Source organism: Balaenoptera physalus (assembly GCF_965194825.1).
Source record: "Balaenoptera physalus genome assembly, chromosome: 7".
Taxonomy (NCBI): domain Eukaryota; kingdom Metazoa; phylum Chordata; class Mammalia; order Artiodactyla; family Balaenopteridae; genus Balaenoptera; species Balaenoptera physalus.
In genome coordinates this window covers 73,955,418-73,971,639 of record NC_138886.1, presented here as the reverse complement: position 1 = coordinate 73,971,639, position 16,222 = coordinate 73,955,418, and the positions used below count along the sequence as shown (strand labels likewise).

At 34.7% G+C, this 16,222-nt stretch overlaps 2 long non-coding RNA genes across 3 annotated transcripts in view; both read left to right on the top strand.

The window, feature by feature from the left end:
* LOC309664781 overlaps nt 1-16,222 on the top strand; it is a 630,188-nt gene that overhangs the window by 392,516 nt on the left and 221,450 nt on the right. The gene's annotated exons all lie outside the window — the stretch shown is intronic.
* Nucleotides 7,461-16,222, top strand: part of LOC309664245 — a 31,961-nt gene continuing 23,199 nt past the window's right edge. Inside the window, exon 1 of the long non-coding RNA XR_014265702.1 lies at nt 7,461-16,092. This is a non-coding gene — a long non-coding RNA (uncharacterized lncRNA). The remainder of the gene's footprint in view (nt 16,093-16,222) is intronic.

Below are 16,222 nucleotides of genomic sequence, written 5' to 3'. Positions count from 1 at the left end.
ATGGGGACACAGCAGACTTGTGCTCCTCAAAACTGTGTGTCCCAACCTGGGAGGATTTGGTGAGGAGTTTTTATAGCAATGGTTCAAGGGCTTGGTTGCTGATAAGGATTAGGGTGTGTGCAGGGCCTGCACTTCTTTAATCTGACCTCAGGTGGTCTTCTCTGGAATGAAGAATGCTAACATCTTCCATTTCTTGGGGTTTTAGTTCTATAAAGAGCTCAGAGATATTGTTATGTGTATCCCTTGAGGCAGAACCAGGACCCTGCCCCAAGGCTGCACTGTTGTTTTTTGACTGCTCCTCCCGTGTCTCTGCATCCCCTCCCTTCCCTGATTAGCGACTGTTTAAAAGGCTTCCATGCCCAGGAGCCCCACAGGGTCCTGCTTGGTTTCAGTAATAACTATTAATTGGAAAGATCCACATAGTCAAGTCCTAAAAGAAGACTGGGATTATCTATCTATCTATCTATATATATATCTATATCTATCTATCTATATATAGATATATAGATAGATAGATATAGATATATATATAGATAGATAGATATAGATATATATATAGATATATATATATATAGTTCATGAATATGTAGTTCATATGTATAATTTTTAGTGTATCTTAAATATATTTTAAAGTGGAGTTTTCTGAACATGAAACGAAGTACTAAAGTCAACCACCATAATTGTTTAATGTGGTTTCTTGTGTGTTAATTTTGCTTTTAGGAAATTGTTCAGTGGTGTTATGAATTGGTCCTATGATAGTAAATTCAGGAGTAGCTTGAAATCCATGAAGAAAGAATTTCTGATGGAAAATTTCAGACAAATCTTTTATAGGTCACAATTATCCCCACTGCAGCCATAGTCTGCTTAGCCAACAGTGTGAAATAATGACTCTTTTCAAGACAATTACAAGATTTTCTATTTTCCCTAGTTCTTTTTAATTTCAGCCTTCCTGAAATAAAATGCTGAAAATGTACCTGTGCATTTTCCAAGAAATGGGGAGGAAGAAAGAGGGCCTTTTACCAACAGTTATCAGCAATGGCAGTACAGATACCCCAAAGCCAGGGCAAACATCTGATTAATAAAATTGGATCACTTGTAAATCAGTGGTGAAGTGTCAGGTCCTTGAATAGGTTGGAGGATTTATTCTAATGAAAGAATGACAATAAAGAAGCATTTACAACTGAAATGGGAATGGAAGTAATTAAGAGCTCCTTTGAAAACAGAAGGATAAATGAAGGAGTTAGGTAAGGCTAGAGTATTAATAGGAGTTAAAAAAAAAACAGCTGCAGACCATTTGTCTTCTTGATTGGCTAACTTTATGGATTTTTTTTTTTTTAAGGAGGCATTCATTCCATTGAAAACACTATGGTAAACATAAATATTTCTCCAAATGGTATGATAATTACTCCTGGAATCAGATGTCAAATATAAAAGTAACACTACATTTAAAAGTCAATGAAAAACAAACCTTTTTCATGGTGCCAGATTGAATATAATCTTAAATGCTACAATACAGAGACAAAGTATGTCAGGTTATTTAAATCAAGTTTACAAAAACTGAAATGTTTGAGGGTAGATTTAAAGTTCCATTGCCTCACATTTTCATATTTAGTGATTTTAGCTTAAACCTTACTTTGTTTTTTTGGCCCAACTCAAATCTTTGCCCTAAACATCTTTGGTGCTATTGCCACAGCTCGTTATTTGGGCTTATAAATTGTATTCTTAGTGCACTTTTAATTTGTATATAGCACATATTGCAAAAGAGATGTAAACTTCCTATGAGAAGGAAATAAATGTGTAAAGTTTCCAGTTTTTGTATCTGTACAAGTATCTGTTAGGAATCTTTAAGTGATTGAAAAACAAATCCAAGCTTGCCTAAGCAGAAAAAAGAAAGAAAAGGGAAAAAAAAAAAAATGTATTGCTCATTTAAATAAACCATTCAAAGATAGATTTTTCAGGTATTAAATTAATTAAACAAGAAGGCCCTTAGACTGAAGTGGCTCTTGAAGGGGAGCAAAATATATCACTGAAAATATGCCTCTTTGGCATACTGATTATTTTAGGCTGATTATTCTTAAGAAACAGCAGACACAGGTGAAGTTCTGAAAACTGTAGAAGTTACTCTTTCATAAGAGACACTTACAGTTATAGATCTTCTTTGGCTTATGGTGGGTTTATATGTCCTGATAAACCCACTGTAAGGTGAAAATATTGCAAGTTGAAAAGGCATTTAATATACCTAACCTAAACATCATAGCCTAGCCTAGCCTACCTTAAAACCTGCACAGAAGACCGACATCAGCCTATAGTTGGGCAAAATCATCTTACACAAAACCTATTTTATAATAAAGTGTTGAATATTTCATGTAATTTATTGAATGCACTGAAAGTACTGAAAGTGAAAAGCAGAATGTTTGGTGGGTACAGAGTGATTTTCAGTGTATGGGTTGTTTACCTTTGCCATCTTGCGGCTTTGACTCCTGCTGCTACCCCACCGCAAGAGAATATCTGACTGAATATTGCTAGCCCGGGAGAATATCAAAATTCAAAATTCAAAGTATGCTTTCTACTGAATGCATGTCACTTTCGCACCATAATACAGCTGAAAACTTGTTTGTCAAGAAGTAAATTGGGGACTGTATAAGGGAAATCTCCATTTGTAAGTGTGTCTCCCTCTCTGTGCCAGGAAGAAAAGCCTGACTCTAAATCTCTAGAAATTCTTATCAAGGAGAATGCATTTTTTGTTTGTTTGTTTGCTTATTTATTTATTTAGAACAAGAGGCATCTTGGGGGAGAATTTCAAAATGTGCATGAGAGTGTGTTTTGTAGGGGAAATGAAAGGTGAAAAAAATAGGTTTGGGTCAAATTGTGGACAGATTTGAATGCTAGGCTAAAGATTTGGGACATTATGCTCTTCTCAGTGGGTAAACATTGATGAGGATTTTGAGAAGAGTATTATGTATATTAGGTACATTTTCCTAATTCTTATTAAAATACATGGCAATGAAGATAAATGTAAATGTTGCAGCTACCCTGTGCCTGGCATATATTTTGTATTGATTCTTTTTTTCTCTTACCACCTTGTGAGGTAGGTTAGAATAGTCATTATAAAGGAAACCGAGTCTCAGAGAAATTACTTAATTTGCTTAGTTCATGTAAATAGAGAGATTCGCCATTCCTTACTCTGTGCTCCCAAAGCACTCTGAAGGGACCACCAATAGACTGCTCATCTGTTTTAACTCGCACTCTTCAGAATATAGTTTAAGGCATAGGGAACAGGATTAACAAGGACACTTTTCACAGAGAAACAAAACTATAAAATCAAAACTCAGCAATCTAAAAACATACTTATTTTGACATTGTTAAGATAACATCTTCCATACACACCAGGAGCCTTTTCTAAATCTTATCCCCCAAACACAGAGTTTTATAACATGGGCTCTGCCTATCAGGTCTTTAAGACAGCAGAAGCTTTTTACCTGAGTTGACTGGTTCTGTAGAACCTTTACCTGAGTAGAGGTTCTGTCTCCAGGTACAGATGTTCAGGGACTATGATTGCTTCCTAAACATTCTCCTGGTTAATTACATACTGCTTCTATGTTTCTATTTACTTTATTTCCTTCTCTTTTGCTTATAATTAATAATCCCATTGTATTATATTATAGTCACTGTATATATCACAGTACTCTGCTCTCTTTTTTATTTGGTTGCATTTTTTTATTAAAATTTTTTTTTAGGTTTTATACAATTTTTAAAGGTTACTCTCCATTTACAGTTTTAATAAAATATTGGCTTTATTCCCCATGTTGTACAATACATCCTTGAGCCTATCTTCCACCCAGTAGTTTGTACCTCCCACTCCCCTACCCCTATATTGCCCTTCTCCCCACTGGTAACCAAGAGTGTACTCTCTATATCTGTGAGTCTGCTTCTTTTACGTTATATTCACTAGTTTGTTGTATTTTTTAGATTCCACATATATGCGATATCATACAATATTTATCTTTCTCTGTCTGACTTATTTCACTTAGCACAATGCCCTCCAAGTCTATCCATGTTGCTGCAAATGGCAAAATTTTGTTCTCTTTTATGGCTGAGTAGTATTCCTTTGTATATGTATAATTTGGTTGCATTTTCTAGTGGTCAGTAAATGTTTATTCCTACATGTTTGAATGATGGTTAGAAGAAATCTTAGCCTTACCTAATTTTCATTTTAGTTTTTAACTTGAAGTTGATGACTCATATAAACAAAATTTTGCTGACAATTCAATATGATCCACATAACTATATTTACTTCTTAATTGCATGGAATAATCTTGTAAATCTGATTTTCACTTTGAGTTTTCTTTAAGTGGTCAGTTGAGCTGAACTGAGTTGAACTGAAGTTATACATTTTGCCTTCTTTAGCCTAATGTGGTTCCTTGAAAGCTATTTATTTATTTGTTTTTAAATTTTAGGGACTAAGCCTAGTGGATGTAAATTTTTAAGCACAGGAAAAAAATTGAGATTGGAAGTACATTAGTACTAACCAAACTAAGAGTATTAACATATGTTGAATGGAATTTAAGCCTCAGTTTCCTGAACTCTGAAATATGGATACTGATAGTATTTTGTTACAGATTTGCATTGAATTTTAAAGGTAATTTTTTTTTGTTTGTTTGGGGTTTTTTAAAATTAATTAATTAATTAATTATTTATTTTATTTTTGGCTGTGTTGGGTCTTCGTTTCTGTGTGAGGGCTTTCTCTAGTTGCGGCAAGTGGGAGCCACTCTTCATCGCGGTGCACGGGCCTCTCACTATCGCGGCCTCTCTTGTTGCGGAGCACAGGCTCCAGACGCGCAGGCTCAGTAGTTGTGGCTCACGGGCCCAGTTGCTCTGTGGCATGTGGGATATTCCCACACCAGGGCTCGAACCCGTGTCCCCTGCATTGGCAGGCAGATTCTCAACCACTGCGCCACTAGGGAAGCCCAAAGGTAATGTTTTTATAGCATTTAATCTGGATTTTACATGTGGTAGATACTCCCCAAATGGGAATTATTAGTTTTACAGTACTTGAGGCAAAACAAAGAAAAGTTAAATAAAGGATCAGGAAATGTATTTTAGGGGACATTTCTTTTCCATGTTTTATATTTCCAAAGATAATATTAAAACAAGATTAGATTTATTTTTATAAGGCAGACCAATTCTTGCATGAGAATTACCTATTTAAAATAGGGTACAAAAACTTCACATTTCCTGAAAAAGTTACTTTACTGTAGATTCTGAGGATTCAGTGAAAAAGACAGAAAAGTTAGATTCTGCTCTATTGGCATTTGCATCTTGATGGGGAGGCAACTATTAAACAAGTAAAGAAATCAGTGGACAATATGCTTTCAGATACTGATTCACACATAGACAGAGGGGATAGCAATTTGAGTTTGTGTGTGTGTCTGTGTGCCCTCACACGCATGCACGCACAAGTATACCTGGGCCCCTGCTAAGACCACCGAAAGTACTGAGGCCCTAATGGAAGTAAAGCATGAGCCTTTGTCTTTGAAATCACTGCAGACTACCGTATATTGTTTTACCCAAAACTAGCAATTCATTTTTCATTAAGCATATTTAACCACTGTATCTGTTTCATCAGATTTGTATTAAAAAATCTCTGTGATTTATATTTATCATTTACATTTTAACATTCATTTGCTTGAGTATTTACTGAATTTGGCCTAACACTGTGCCAAATATTATTGTATGTGCTGGGGAAGTAAACATGCCAGCAAAAATGTTTATGTTACTGGAGCTTTTATTGTAGGTTGGAGAAGAGAAGCATAAACAGTTAATTCAATAAATAAGTACATGATATATTGTGTTAGAAGCTGATTACTACAATACAGTACTATAAAACAGGATAAGGGAGATGGCTTGTGCCACTACAAGAATCTCTTGAATCAGAGTAAGTCTATTCTTTGCTGGAGTTCTATTCTTAAAATGTCCTAAAGCTATGAAGTTTTGTTTCCTCTGTCCTAAATGGGTGGTTCTATTTACTACCGCTTACACTCTGAAAAAGTCTGGGCATTCTACCCAAAGGCTAAACTCTCTTCTGCTTTTGCTAACTGTCCCAGGTTGCACTAATGCATTCACTAAATGCCCACTCTCTGCCTGCTCTGTTTTTGCTGATGACCAGAGTAGCAATTCACTGTGCTGAAGAGGGTTCTAGCCACAGCTATACCATTTGCTCAGAGCTAGCCCTTTGTAAGAGCTAATAAAGTCATCTGTCGCTCACTGAGCCATCTCTTTTATAACAGCACTTTCCTAGGTGCTATGTAAATGTATTTAATTTTGTGTAAAGCAGTTTAATTTATAATTACAATTTAACAGATGTGGAAATTGAGATCCACAGAAAAGGTAGATTCTGCTGTATTGGCATTTGCATCTTGATGGGGAGGCAAGTATTAAACAAGTAAAGAATAACATGCCCAAGACCACACACCTACTAAACAGGGGCAGTCAGAATTTGAACTCAGGAATTCTTTTTTTATTTAAAAATTTTTTTCCAGCTTCATTGAGATATAATTGACATATAACATTGTGTGAGTTTAAAGTATACAATGTGATGATTTAATACACATATGTATTATGAAATGTTCACTACTATAAGGTTAGTTAACAAATCCTTCACCTCACATAATTACAATTTGTTGTTGTTTTTATTATGGTGAGATCATTAAAGCTCTACTCTCATAGCAACTTTCAAGTGTACAACACAGTACTGTTAACTCTAGTCACCATGCGGTACATTAGATCCCTGGAACTATTCATCTTATAACTGAGAGTTTGTACTCTTTGACCAACATCTCCCCATTTCCCCTACCCCTCAGCCTCTGGCAACCAGCATTTTACTCTCTGCTTCTGTGAGTTGGACTATTTTAGATTTCTTGTTTACTTCCCCATGATAACAAGTGGTTTCATGTTGTATTTGTCTTCCTGTGTTTGGTTCATTTCACTTAGTATAATGTTTTCAGGTTCATCCATGTTGTTGCAGATAGCAAGATTTCCTTCCTTTTCAAAGCTGAATAAAATTCCATTGTGTGCATATACCACATTTTCTTTTTCCATTTAGTTGTCAATGGACATTTAGCTTGCTTCCTAAATGTCTTGACTGTTGTGAATAATATTGCAGTGAACACAGGTGTGCAGATATCTCTTTGAGATAATTATTTCAATTCCTTTAGGTAATGATTTCAATCCCAGAAGTGGGATTACTGGATCGATTGGTAGTTCTATTTTTATTTTTTGAGGAACCTCCATACTGTTTTCCATAGTGGCTGCACCAATTCACATTCCCACCAAGAGTGCACCAGGGTTCCCTTTTCTCCACATCCTCACCAACATTTGTTATCTCTATGTTTTATGGTAATAGCCATTCTAACAGGTGTGAGGTGATAATCTCATTGTGTTTTTTTTTTTTATAATTTTTCTTTTTTAAAAAATTAATTAATTAATTTATTTATTTGTGGCTGTGTTGGGTCTTCGTTTCTGTGCGAGGGCTTTCTCTAGTTGTGGCAAGCGGGGGCCACTCTTCATCGCGGTGCGCGGGCCTCTCACTATCGCGGCCTCTCTTGTTGCGGAGCACAGGCTCCAGACGCGCAGGCTCAGTAATTGTGGCTCACGGGCCCAGCTGCTCCGCGGCATGTGGGATCTTCCCAGACCAGGGCTCGAACCCGTGTCCCCTGCATTGGCAGGCAGATTCTCAACCACTGCGCCACCAGGGAAGCCCTCATTGTGTTTTTGACTTGCATTTTCCTAATGATTAGTAACAGTTGAGTACCTTTTCATGTACTTGTTGGCCATTTGTAAGTCTTCCTTGGGGAAGTGTCTGTTTAAGTCCTCTACCAATTCTCTTAATCAGATTGTTTAGTTTTTTGCTATGGAGTTTTGTAAACTCTTTATATATTTTGAATATTAACCCCTTATTAGATATTTGGTTTGCAAATATTTTCTCCCATTCCATAGGGTGCCTTTTCATTTTGTTGATTGCTTCTTTTGCTGTGCAGAAGCTCTTTAATTTGATGTATTCCCACATGCTGATTTTTACTTTCGTTGCTTGTGTCTTTGGTGTCATATCCAAAAAAATTGTGGCCAAGACCAAGGAAAACTATCTCAACATAATAAAAGACATATATGACAAACCCATATCTAATACTCAGTGGTGAAAGCTTTCCCTTTAAGGTCAGAAATAAAGCAAGTGTATCAACTCTTACCACTCCTATTCAACACAGTACTAAATTTCCTAACCAGAATAATTAGGCAAGAAAAAAGAAATAAAAGTCATCCAAATCAGAAAGAAAGAAGTAAAATCATCTCTGTTGCTGGTGACATGATATTGTATGTAGAAAATTCTAAAGATTCCACCCCAAAACTGTTATATGTAATAAACAAATTCTGTGGTTTCAGGATCCAAATAAGCATACAAAAAATCAGTTGCATTTCTATACACTAACAGTGAACAATCTGAAAAAGAAATAAAGAAAACCGTACTATTAAAAACAACAAAATACTTAGGAATAAAATTAACCAAGAAAGTGAAAGATCTACACACCAAAAACTCGAAGACATTGATGAAAGAAATTGAAAAAGACACAAATAGATGAAAAGATATCCCATATTTATGGATTGGAAGAGTTAATATTGTTGAAATGTCCATACTACCCAAAGCCATCTATAGATTTAATGCATTCTCTATCAAAATTCCAAGGGTATTTTTCACAGGAATAGAAAAACAAAAATCCTTAAATTCATATGGAACCACAAAAGACTCTTAATAGCCAAAACAATCTTGAGAAAGAACCAAGCTGGAGGCCTCACACTTCCTGAATTCAAAGTATATTAAAAAGCTATAGTAATCCAAGGAGTATGGTACTAGCATAAAAATAGACCAATGGAACAGAATTGAGAGCCCAGAAATAAACCTACACATATATGCTCAACTAATATTTGACAAGGGAGCCAAGAATACTCAATGGAGTATTGTGTTGGGAAAACTCACATTCAAAAGAATGGAGTAATACCCCTTTCTCATACCACTCACAAAAATTAACTTGAAATGGATTATGGACTTCAACGTAAGACCTGAAACAGTAAAACACTTAGATGAACTCAGGAATTCTGCCTCTAGACTCCACTAAGAATGAAATAACTTCTTGCTCAGAACTCAGAAGTACAGAGGTCAGGGTATTCTCTTTGGCCCAACAAAGGCAGTCGCAACAGTTCACAATCACAACAGCCCCCCAAGATTTTCTCTTCTACCATAAACATCCCTAGCTGCAGTATATTTCGGTAATGGTCAACATTTCAGGGAAAGTATGTTGTTTTAGAAAACTTGTCTCCAGTTTTTAAATGCCAGTCCCCAAAGTTGCATTCCTTTAACATAACAGTGACTTTAATATCTCAGTTTGCAGAATTATCTTCACAAATGGCCCTCCCAATCTATTTGCAGGAGCAGGCAGTAGGGGCTTGCCTTTGTAGTTAAATAGCCCCTCCTGGTGAATTTCTAAAAAAAACCTGAGACTCCCTGGATCTAAAAATAATAATAATAATAATAATGATGATGATGATGATGATGATGATTTTCCAAAGATGCCCAGCCAGGATCCTTTGCTAAAAAATCACATAAAAAATGATAACCAAACAAAAATAAATATTTTTCTTATTAGTCAACCACACACACACTTAAGAAATAAAACAAGTTTTCAAGTTGGGTATAATACTGTATGTAGATCACAAAATAATACATTAAAAAATTTAAGGCAAAACATCAGAAAAATAAAAATACTTTTAAGGGTTAAAATAAAGTGAATACATTGTGCACTCTAGTTCTGGTTCCTAAACGGGGTGCCATTAGGCAAGCTATTTGACCTTCCTATTTTTATTCCCTCATCTGCATAATGGCTCTTTTAACCACTCTTTACAATGCCATATTAACAATTATTATCTTCAAACTAGATTTTGTAGTTCTTCTGGTTTTTAAAATTATCACTATTAATATGAGAAGTTACATTATCTCTTGAAAACAATCTCTCTGAAATCCAAAAATCTTGAAAAAACAGACTCAATGATATAAGTGGAAGTTCAGGAGCAAAGCATTTTGGGGCAAAGAGAATAATAAATAGGTCAAGGGAAGCATGTTTGCAGGAGGCCCTCCAACAACATGAGCTGGAGATATCCTGAGGACTTGTTTAGGATGCTACCTTGAAACAGGGGACACAGGTTTTTTAAAAGTCTCTAGTAACCTCCTCTATGATCCTAAATTTCTGTGGTTTCCTCTTCCATGTAAATTTTGGCTTCGTTTTAGAAAATTACATTTAATTTCTATTATATGAATTTGACTTCAGTTTACAAGTTCTGATACAGCACACTATTCTAAAACTAACAAAAGAGCAAAACACAGCAAGACATTGTCACACTATTTTATAATCCCACTGGATTATAATTTTGTGAGGGCATATAAATAAAGGTAGGCTAACTGCTCTAATGCTCTAAAAACAATCACATATTTCAATGGCTTAATATAATGAAAGTTTCTCACTCACATCATAGTCCAAGGTAGGGAGAGAGGTGTGGGAGAAACTATGTTATCATCAGGAACGAAGGCTTTTTAAATTTAGATTCTCAGAGTCATCTTCATTACCCAGGCATAAAGAAAGAGAGACAGAGGAAGGTTATGTTGGAGAATTTTATGAGCTAGGCCTGAAATGGCATATTTCACCTCTGTATACATCCCATTGTTCAGAACTCAGTCTCATGGGAGTTCTGATTATATGGGAGACGGGAAAGTGCACTGTAGCTAAATGCCAGTAAGGAGATGAAAGGAGATTTGGTGAATACATGGCCATCTCTGCCATAGCTCTATCTTCTATTCATCAAATGCATATTTTACGCTGTTCACCACAGCCCATCCAATTCTTAGCACTATGTACCCATCACTATGTAACTGATAGATATGCAAAGTATGCATGCTCTCATTTACTGAGGACTCTTGCATGACAGGTGCTGTGCTCAGACATTTCAGTCATCAATTCATTAATTCCTTCATTCAAAATATTTATCTGGCATTTATCTGTGCCATGTGCTCGAGCTAACGTGATCTGCTAAGTCTCTCGACATTTATAGTCTGATGGGGAAGATATACTTTGAAATGTGCTTTAAAAAAAAAATTAAATGCCGACTTGCAAAGTTCTAAAAAAGTTTTTTTTTTTTAAGGTGCTGATAGAATAGTTGGGAGGAAAAGCCACTTAAATGAGAAAGTTCAGATAAGGTCTCTGTGGAGATGTCTAAACAAAGACCCAAAGGATGAGAAAAAGCACTTTTGTGGAGAGCCAGGGCAAGAGCATGGAAGGTAAAGGGACGAACAAAAGCAAAGGTCTTAATGTGGCAATATGAGCTCTGTGTGACAGAGGACAAGGAAAAGACCCCCTATTGCTGAATCATAATTAACAAGAAGACTACCAGGTGAGGGTGGAGATATCAAAGGCCAAGCCCGTTTAAGGTAAAGAGATTGGATTTTATTCTGAGTGCAAGAAGATACAATAGAAGATTTCAGGCAAGAGATTGATCCGATTCATAATTTTTATAAAGTCTCTTCAGGAGTTTGTAGAAAATGGTTGATAGAGGGGCACGGTTGGTTAGCAGTACTTCAAGTAAATTATGACAAGCATGATGGTATGGAGTAGGAGTGGAGAAATGGAACAAATTAAGATATATATTTTAAAACATGAAGTTAAAAAGACTTACTATTTCTTTCATACACAATCTAAAGAATGTTGGTATCATTTAGTGGGATAGAGAAGAATGAAGGGAGAAAAGGATTTAGACTTGTACCCCTGGGGATCAAGCTGATATAGTTACAGAATTAACAAAAGACTTCACCAGTGGGGCCATGATCATTAATAAGCTCAATGATAGAGAGACTTATGGGGGATTTCTCTTTAATGGGCTTAAGTCCTAGAATCACATAAGGAATGACGTAGAGGGATTCTCAAGGACGCTGCATGATCCTTAATAGAGTAGGAAGTAACCTCTCTACATCCCTGGTGGCCTGAGGGATAGTTTTACCTCAGGGTCAAAGCTTGCAATCTCCTTTCCATCTTGTGAAGAACTTGAACTTCGAATAGGAGACAGATGTGTTATTAATCAACAATGTGGACAATGACAAAGCTGAAGAAAGTGCTGAATTCAAAGGAGGTTGGAATGAGTACCTTCATTACAAAACTGCCTTTTGAGTTGGGCATTCAGTAGGAGTTCATTAGGAGATATTCATACTCTAATATGAGATATTCATACTCTAATAAAACTCTTCTAAAAACTAGGAATTATATAACTTTAAAGAATCACTCTATTACATCTGTTATTTTTCTTTGACATCTTATTTTCCTCACTATTTTAAATAATAATCTTATTTTTTCAATTAGTAGTCTAAGAATTGTCCACGTATGTGAGCAGTTGTTAAGTATATTGTTCAAATAATATACTTACTGATTTTTGTTGGCCTGATCTTTCAGTAGTTAGGCAGGTATTAAAATCCCTCATTATTAGGATCATCTTATTTTCTCTTTGCAATTTAGTCACTTTTCCATTTGTATTTTGAGTCTATACTATTAAGTATGTATGCATTTCACATTATTCTATCTTCCTAGTAAATTAAAGCATCTTTATATTTTATAGATGGCTTTTATAAAGAGCATCTACTTGGATTTTTAAAGTCCCGTTTGCCTAATTTCTTTTGTAACTGGACAATTTGTTCCATTCATGCATTGTAATAACTGATAGATTTGCATTTAATTGCATCATCTAATTTTGTAGTTCTCTTTTCTTTTTCTTTCCCTTAGCTTCTTTTGGATTATCGTTTATTACACCACTATTTACTCTTACATGTCAGAAAGTTGTATGCACTATTTCTGCTGATAACTTAGAAATTGCATCATAGTTCTTTAATATAATTCAAATGATAATGAATATCTTTGCCCTCCTTAAGAATAATATGTCTTTAACCACTTTAAATTCAACCAATCCCACCCAATTTGTTGCTATTTTCTTGAAGATTTAATTCATTAAAAAAAGAGACAGAATTTTATCATTGATTAATAGTCAATATTTTTTAGATTTATATAAAATATTATCATCTTAGTTATCATTAAATTTTGCATCTCAGACCTCCATTCTCTTTCATTTCCTTTTAATAAAATTAAATCTCTTGGAAATCCCTCTCATGAGGAAATACGGCAAACTCTCAATTTTTGTTTGTCTGAAAAATAACTTTGAAGGATATTTTTGCTCTGTGTGGTATTCTGGGTTGACAACTGTCCTGACAGATATTGAGTATCTTTAATAACATTAAAGATATTATTACTGTCTTCTGATTTTTAAAAGTTAGCTGATAGTCATTACTTTTGAGGTAGCATGACTTTCATATACGACATACTTTCTTCCACTGTGCTGCATTCTTAATATTTCAGATCTATCTTTCAGGTTATTATTTCTCTTGTATATTCTTTATGATATTTTGTTCAATATCACACTGTGTGTATAATTTTATTTATAATATTTTTAATATCCTGAAGTAGTATATAGACATTTTTCAAATCCGAGTGAACATTTTTATGGTCTCTTTCTCCATTATCCTACTTTTGTTTTCCATTTTTAATTTAGTTCTTTAAATAAATGAATCTTTATCTTAAAAATTTGGAATCTGGTAATTCCAATACCTGAAGTCTTTGTTGATCTGACATGTTTTTTCAGTTGTGTTTGCCTGTTTGACTCATGGTGCCTTGTTTTCTTCTGCATTTATAATGTTGATTCTGTGAACCGATGTGTTTTTGAGTTATGAGGTGAGTGCTGTGGATCCTTCGAAAGAAGATCTGTATTTTCTTCTGCCAGATCCCTGAGGACACTATCAGTCTAGTACTTCTTTAAGATAAACCTTTCATTTTAAATTATTTTAGTTTCAGCAACAAATGTAAATTCAGGCTACAAATCCTTATAAGGCCCAGATTTGAAGTGTGATTTCTAAAAACAGGTTTTTTGAGATGTGCAATTTTTCTTTCCTCCTTCTCTTTTCCCTCTTTCTTCTCCTTCTTGTTTTGCTTCTTCTTCAACTATCTCCAGGTGTGAAAGAGCAGGATTATTTCCAGCTCTCTCAGTGAGATTTTATGCCTAAATGTCCTATCATTCACCCTGTATTGAACAAACTCAACGTTTTCTACTATTCATGCTCCATGGGACTTTGAAAATATACTCAAAGTTACAGGTCACTGGAAAATGTCCTCAGATGAAAGCCGGTGTGAATAATTCTCTTATCTCTCTTGTTTCCTGGTCTCATTTTGATTGGGGCTCTAAAGATTCCTTACTATATTATCTGCTTAGCAATTAATTTTCAAAAGATAATTTTTATATTTTAACTAGAATTTTTAGATATTTTCTTCAGGAAGGTCAATCAGAGGATATAGTCTACAATACCACCAAAAAATAATGTGAAGGATAAGACCTCCATGGTAAATTTGAATTTATTTTTTAACCAGGAAGTTTAACATATAGAAATTTCTCTTTACTTTGAGTTGTAGAATTCTTTAAAAGTAGAGGAAACTATGCTTAACTAGGAAAGATCATTAACAATAAACTAAATATGTATTGATGTGGTAGAAAAAGAAGTGGATTCATATAGCTAAAAACAAACTTCAACTGAGATCCAGAAGGAGCTTGCTTGTATAAAATCAGCTGAGCCTCTGTTGCTTTTTGTTGTTGTTGTTTTCTGTTGTTATTTTTGCTGAACTATAGAAAAAAATACAGGACCAGGCCAGCAGCTTGAAAAATTATCAATTAAAATTTCTCATTAACTATATTTGGTTCCTTAATTGGCCCTTTTGACTGGGTAATTTCAAGTGATAATTATTTGTGGCACTATCCCATTCCTATATCAATGTTATCTCTTAATTAATTCAAGAAATTGACAACATTTTTTTCTGTCTTCAGTCACAGAAGTAATTTGTGGGTTACCATTCCTTAGACAGCACAGTCATCAGCACTTTGAAAAATGACAGTAAGAAAGTCCAGTCTCACAGACTTACACCACAATAGCATTGATAATAATCTTGGAGAAGCTCTGCTAAAGAAGAATTGTACATACTTGGTGTGAAATAGAAAAACATGGAATTATAGACTAGCGGATGAGAGAAACATGAAAAAAATAAAGAAGATGTTAATTCATCTTTAAGAGAGAACTCTCCAATCTCAAGAAGCAGAATTGTATTTGGATGAAAGTTATATATATACTATTGAGAAGAAAAAGTATGGTCATCCAAAAAAAGAAGGTAGGAAATTGCCATTCAGTCACCATAACTTTGGATTCTTATCTCAGAAGCTACTCTCCCTACTAAAGCCCTTTCGAAGGCCCAAAGAGCTATTTTCCCTGTCCCTTACCCTCTTCCTCTCTTTAAATCTAAAACTTCTCTTCTTATATCCACTCAATACTACAAAGGACAGAGATGCTTATGCAGTTGCTAAATTGGTGGTGGGGAAGGATGAGCCCAGAAGTTTTCTCAAAGCAACGTCTTGGGGATTGGTGTTTCAGAGTTACTTACTCTGTAAAGGAAGAAATTCGTGCTGCTGCAGACCATCCAGAAAAAAATCTCTTCAGAGCGAGATAAGGAGTCAAGGAGACCTCAGAGTCCCTCCTTGTGCTAGTGAACCTAAAACATAAAATAAGAGAAGCTTAATAATAAACTTATAATATAAATCTCAAACCAAACTCTAACATTATGTGTAAAGGTGATACTCTAGACAAATTTTCATAAAATCAGGAATAAGACAAAAGTTGAACATTGAGCTAGAAGCAAGATCCAGAATAATAAATATAGAAAAATAATGTATACTTACATTATTATTGTGTTGGCAACGTCCAAAACTATTATTATTAAATAAGAAAATGACTTTATACTGTGAACAATACAATAAAATTAATTAAACATTTTAATATAAAATTTAGCAAGGGTATTGGTATAAAGCTAAAATAAAATAGAAATAGCGTGTGTGTGTTTGTTTGTTTGTCTATCATGGCCAGTCAGATTATTTAATTCTTTTTTTTTTTTTTTTTTTAAATATTTTATTTATTTATTTATTTATTTATTTATGGCTGTGTTGGGTCTTCGTTTCTGTTGCGAGGGCTTTCTCCAGTTGCGGCAAGTGGGGG